This window comes from Heterodontus francisci, chromosome 15 (genome assembly GCF_036365525.1).
Source record: "Heterodontus francisci isolate sHetFra1 chromosome 15, sHetFra1.hap1, whole genome shotgun sequence".
Taxonomy (NCBI): domain Eukaryota; kingdom Metazoa; phylum Chordata; class Chondrichthyes; order Heterodontiformes; family Heterodontidae; genus Heterodontus; species Heterodontus francisci.
Window position 1 is genome coordinate 50,268,499 of NC_090385.1, and position 6,310 is coordinate 50,274,808.

The 6,310-nt window shown below is 38.3% G+C and overlaps 1 long non-coding RNA gene across 1 annotated transcript; it reads left to right on the forward strand.

Moving 5' to 3' along the window:
• The first annotated feature begins 14 nt into the window (after positions 1–14).
• On the forward strand, positions 15–6,017 carry LOC137377643 (uncharacterized). The gene is made up of 2 exons (XR_010976450.1): positions 15–1,692; positions 3,186–6,017. It is a non-coding gene; the product is annotated as an uncharacterized lncRNA (long non-coding RNA).
• The last annotated feature ends 293 nt before the right edge of the window (positions 6,018–6,310 follow it).

Below are 6,310 nucleotides of genomic sequence, written 5' to 3' on the forward strand. Positions count from 1 at the left end.
ATTCTTCTAACCTGAATGGCACTGCAAACCTAAACCAAATTACAATAAGTGTTATGTTGTGGGTTTGAACTGAGTTTGAACTAGGTTGGGACTCCTTGTACTTATTGCACTTAAAATATTCTCAATTTTCCCCTTCTTACAAACTGGGTTTTTAAAATACAAGCATGACATTGCCCAGTTGCTAAATTTATCTTGTCTTCTATCCTACACTTGTTGGTGTACTGCTTGGCCCTTCATCTATGTAACTCTGTTTAAACTACATGCCTTTCTTGGGCCCACTCTAAAGTGCAGTGATAGTGATCCTTTTTGTCCAAAATGTTTCACCAGTCACATTATGGACTTTGCTTCTGACTGTTTATTTTCAAGGCAGAGATTAGACAAGCTATTAGGTGAGCTATTCCCAACCTATTTTAAAAAGCAACACCACCAAAGTACTTTTTTGGGCAGTGGAGCAGGAACAAATACACCTTTTTTAGGCTATTGATAGGAATAAAAACTTTTTTTTTGCAAATATATCACCATGCTAATGGACCTTTTAAGAATGCTTCAGATAAGATCAGATTTGGCTTAGTATGTAGCTGAACTACATACATAATCAGCAATATATTGTGCTTTAACTTACCAGTAAGCTCAATGATCACAAATTGCAAAGTAAAGATGAAAGGGACCATTTGACCATCTATGGCTTATCCTTCCATAGAAACCTGCAGTTTTCTCACTAAGATATCAAACTGCCTCTTGAATTATTCCAAAGTGCTAAGAATTAATCTTTTCATTTGCACTCAGTGTTTTGTATATGGCTATAAGGGACCCCTCTTATTTGTCTCCTTTCAAAGCTGAAGAGTCCAAATTTTCTGACCTTTCTCATGCTGGTCTTGTGATTCTAGGGATCAGCTTGGGCCTTCTCTGCACCACTTCCATAGCTTACATGTGTCCTTTGTACCTTAGTCATGAGGAGTAAACACAGCATTCAAGGTGCAACCTGACCAGAACATTATATAACTTCAGCATGATAACCTCAGACTTAAACTCTCTTGATTTGGGGATACAGCACAAATTACTAATCTCGGAAGCCAGAACGTTGATTGATGTGGAAATGGTACTTTGATGCAGTAAGGGATTCCATCTGAGGTTAGGGTAATAAAGGCATACCATTGCAGCTAAGCTTGATTTTATCCACAATGAAGATACATAACTCCAACAAGATCATTCAATATCTTGCAGAAGTGGGAACTTTTTTTTTGTTGCCTACGTAGTCCACAGGCAGAGATCAGTTTGTTATACAGCCCCAACTGCTACCTTGGCTAATATCGTCTGACTTGGCATATGCCAGGGATCCATTTCTAATTCAGTTGGAGAAAACCATTTTTAGTGGGAAAGTTGAGTTGTATTTTGTGGTAGTGAGGATGGGAACAAAATCCGGTCTGATGACTGGCAGATGTGACAGTATAGCAGTGCGACAGTGTACTGTTGTGTGATTCAAGTTTGCAGTTGCTCATTTACTTAACTGCTTTATTCCTTCTCTTTCCCCCGCCTCCTCTCAGATTCTGTACTTGAAAAACCTTAATCCAAAAGCCACGCTGGAGGATCTATTTTCCTTATTCGTTTCTTTCCAACAAAAGGACGGCCCTCAGCTCCTTTTCCGGTTATTGACGGGCCGAATGAAGGGACAAGCATTCATCACCTTCCCGAGTATGTATTGTCACCTGCTTAGTTAGCTCGTTCTTGAGAACTAATTACAGTGATGCTTTATTCATCAAATCTCAAACACTCAACTTCTTTATTACATCTCTTATTTGATTGTAATAGGGAAAATGTGTTTTAGAAAATGACATTGTGAGCATTATCTCTAGGGAATGAAAGCACGTTAGCTGGAACTTTCATTCTTAATCAGGGGTGTAAAACAGGTGATATTGGATTGGCTGTCCATTATAAACCGACTCAATTTTCCATTCCAATGACTTCAAATCAGGCAGGGTATATAACTGTCGCCCACTTTACATCTCTGCAAAGTTGAAGGTTCCTGCAGTGAAAGTGAGCACCAATTTACAGCTTTTTTTCTGAGCATGCAGAGTAATTACAATTATGGTCTTTTGACATTAGGTGCGCTTAAATCAGTGCAACAGATTTATTAGGTCAAAGTCAGAGCCAGTAAATGCTGCAGTACTCATAAAACTAATGGACAAACTGCATTTCTGCTGTCGTTGGAATAGGATCAGCATATTTATATTCACAAGTGTAGCTAGACAGCAGAATTGTATGGTTGTTCGTTACACTCAATGAAAAATTGCACTTTATAGTTGTAACCTTTTGAGGTGCTGTTGGCAGTTCAGGCAGTTTGTTTTTTGTACTGAGTTTCTAACACCAGAGGACGCTAGTGTATTTTCTAAATTCCATATGTATTAGAAGGTACATTTTATCAATAGATTTTCTGTGTAAAGTTCCCTTATGGTCAAGTAAATAGAAGTGCTGTCCTATGTAGTGCTAAGCCATATAGGCTCAATTTCTGATCTGTGCTGAGACCAATATCTGGATACCACCTGGGCTGGGAGTGGAAAATTAAGATAAAAGTTCTTGCTCCTGTTACCCAATGACTTCTGCTAGACATTCTATATATGTACGGACACGGAGACCTGGATAGGGCTTGGCTGTGATTCTCTCCATGGCTGAGTAGCCTGTTGACACTCATTGTCTCAACTTATATGTGGTTGTGGAATTGTACCTTGAATGAGAGTCAGCTTTTTCAAGAAAGGAAGGAGAAAATTGGGGAGTTGGTTGGGGCCATTGGGAGTTGTTACGGGAAGCAAAGTAAGTTAGCTACATATAAAAATGTCTTGCACCTTGTTTGAACAAGGCGGATACCTGCACCTGAGTATTCGTTCCCTTCCACATATATTATCCAAAAACTATTTTGCATGCACTGTATGTTCTGCATGCATATGTGCAGTATTTGTTAATGCACTCTTGCTTTTAGGCACCAGATCTTGGATGTGGAACAAACTGATAATATTGCAGTCTTTATATGTAGATATGTTCCTATTATTCCCAGTATTATTCATCCACAGAATGAGGATTAAACTTGAGTATGGTGACATTTTTATTCTTGCTGGGTGTTGAACCTACAATAGTCAGATATCCTAAGCAAATTATTTCAGCTTAATTTTTATTTGTCTCATTCTTTTTAGGTGTGGAGATGGCAATGGAAGCACTGAACATGGTGAATGGCTACAATCTGATGGGCAAGCCGATAATCATAGAGTATGGACAGAATCGATCGGACCACTTACTTTGATTGCAGAAAGTGGCCAATGAAAGGAGTTCCAGCACAATGAGGTTGCTAGTTACTGGGACCACAGGCATTTTGTAGTATTGGCAAGTGTCCAAAATTAATCTGTCCAGATAGTGGATAGATTTTCAACTCTGCAACAAGATTAATTACTATTGTGTATGGAAATAACTATCACCTGCACATAACCCATATCCTCACTTGTTTGTGTTTTTTAAAAGAAAAAAAAAATATCTTTTGGGCTTCCCAATGGTAAATGCACTGCATGATGTATTGAACCATATAGAATGAGGGAAGTTCCATGTTTAGTCCCTAGTGTACAGATTTCTCAGTGAAGGTTTCCACTAGAGTGCTGCAGCTGATTACACTGTCCCTTTGCTACAGATGAGAACAGAATTATCTTCATTTTCAGGCTCCTCATCCATTGATCTGTGCCTCCTGCAGTAAAGTGGTTTCAGTTAAGGCTCCGCATTGTTGAAAAATTTCCAACATTGATTTTCTAGGCTCATAAATGACAAGTGGCTTCAATGCCAGATACCCATAGCTGTTGATAGAACAGAACCTTGGTAAAAGTCACTGCTTCGAGAGGAGGGGATAAAACTGGGATAATTCTTCAAAAGGATATACTTTTATTTCAATAATATGTAGCTCATGTAATGACTACATTACACAGCTTATTCCTTTCCACACTGCTTTGTAATCTGTTAAGACCAGGTGAGATAGGGTCTAGACGTTCCCTCTCAGCCTTTGCCTAGTTTAACCGTAACGGGGTTTAATTTTAGAAACACCGTGTTTTAGCTTCCCCTCAATGAATCTTTGTTCATTGCTTCAATTGTAAGGCAAAGAAATCGGACAGGCTTCCTTAGATTTAAACAAAAGTGGAAGTTTATTAATCTTAAACTCTAATCCGGTTAATGACTACAAATATGTGACGCGACCATGCTAGCAGGTAGAGACAGCAAAAGTAGAAAAGAATAAAGGGGAAAGGTTTGAGGCAATATTGGGATTCTAATTACAATCCTTTGAATTTAATGTGGAGTTTTTGGTTGCCGGTAAGGCCTGCCGGGTTCATTGGTGCCCAGTTCACGCTTCAACTTGTTTTGATGTCAGAGTCTTTTCTCTGTTGAGGTTTACATGTCTTCCGTGGGCCCAGTGCCTTTGGAGAAAGCAAGAGACAGCCAGGAGAGAGAGGCTTCCTTGTTCCAGCTTCAGTTGCAAACTTCTGACGCAATTCAAACTGTCCTGTGTCTCATTCAAAAACCTGGACTGGCCAGTTAGTCATGTGACCAGCTGGTTTAACCAGTCTTGCCCATGTGGATTGTATCATCTCAGTAGTCCTTGGAATGTGTTTCCTTACACCTTCAATGGCTGATCAAAATCCAACTGGGTTCTTTGACCTAGGGAGTAGTTCTTTTGTCTCCACAAGCACTCTCTTAGTATGCAAATGTCCTCCAGTCAAAGGTCTGCTGATCTCTTTAACAAGTCATTTCTTCACTCCAGCAACAACTTAATTTCATCATAGATACATTGATTTTAATATGCCTCATTCTTGGCAGGTGGGGATCTGCATGACAAATCACATTTTCACACACTTAACAAATATTTTTGTAAACTGCTCTAAATTAACTTAATACAGTGCAAAAATAGTTACTTGACCTTCATTGGAGGAAATAAATCCTAATAAGGATTTTTATAGAAAATGTTTGGATGCATATGAAGGAGTGGCTAGTTAGGTGTAATGAGCCTGGAACCTGGCAAGTTGCTGTTTTTCAGTCTTGCCAAACCTGGAAAGTGGCTTTACCCAAGCTCTTTGCGGTGTGAAATTATCCAGCAAAATCTAATGCCGTTCATTGTTACATCTTTACCGTCCCAAGGAATCTACCCTTTCATTATGGACATAAAATGTGGAAAAACACATCCTCGCATCGAACGTGTACATTTAAGCATATCTTGTGGATTAGATTTGTGTTTGTTAATGTGATTTGGAAGATAAAATATACAGCTAAACAAGGTAAGCTTTCTTGATGGATTACAAATGCAACAGTGGTAATCCTGCTTTTGAATACAATTCTGACCCACTGCTGATTTGGAGTTTTGATATGGTTGAGACAACTATTTGAAAGGGCTGCATAGCTTTCTGCCATGAGATCAAAACTGAACTGACAGGCCTGTTTTTCATGTTATGTGTCTTCTCATTTGTTAGTCTAGGCATTGGATCCAAAGAGACGACAAACTGATTTCCCACACATTCAGCTAGGGAGTGGACTTTGGTTGTAAGTAACTAAGGGATGTGAAAATAAAATCATTTTAAAGAAACTAAGTTTAAAATTCCTCCATTCCTTGGAGTTGTATTTTATATTGCCCATATATTAATCAGTTGTAATCTTTAAAAATAAGTAGACATTTGTAGATGATACAGTATTGATGTCATTATGTTCCTTGGGATTAAAATGTTTTTCCAAGTTTACAATAATTTCGCTGTAGTTATTTCATTTGGTGTCATCTGTCTGTCATGATTAACCATTTATGTGATTGAGAGAATAAAATGGATGATGAAGTACTTGGATGGAGCTTGTACACTAAGTATTTGGATAGAGTATCATGTATAGAATCATTTCGAATTGGAATTCTTGAAGGCTGATTTTATGAAAGTTTCCAGGAACATTGCCTTTTCATTCAGTTACCTGTCAGTTATTTCATCTAGATGAATAAAAAGAGACAATGACAGACACCAATTTTGAGTTTGGTTGGTCTTTTAATATTGTTACAGCACCTGGTGACTTTTTTCACAGAGCCCCAGTTAGACTAATTGTGTATAGCTATTTTAAAATATTAACTGACTTTTTGAAGTCAGTCTTTCTATTTGCAAGTCAAAATATTTTGTTTTGAATTTATTGCTTTGAGAGTCTTGTGTTTTGTACACCGTTTGAACAAAGTAGTTTTGTCCTCTGGGTTTGGAGGGATCATCTGAGGGAGGACATGAGTGATCTGCAATTTGGCAGTATTAGAGGACAGGCTGAGGAG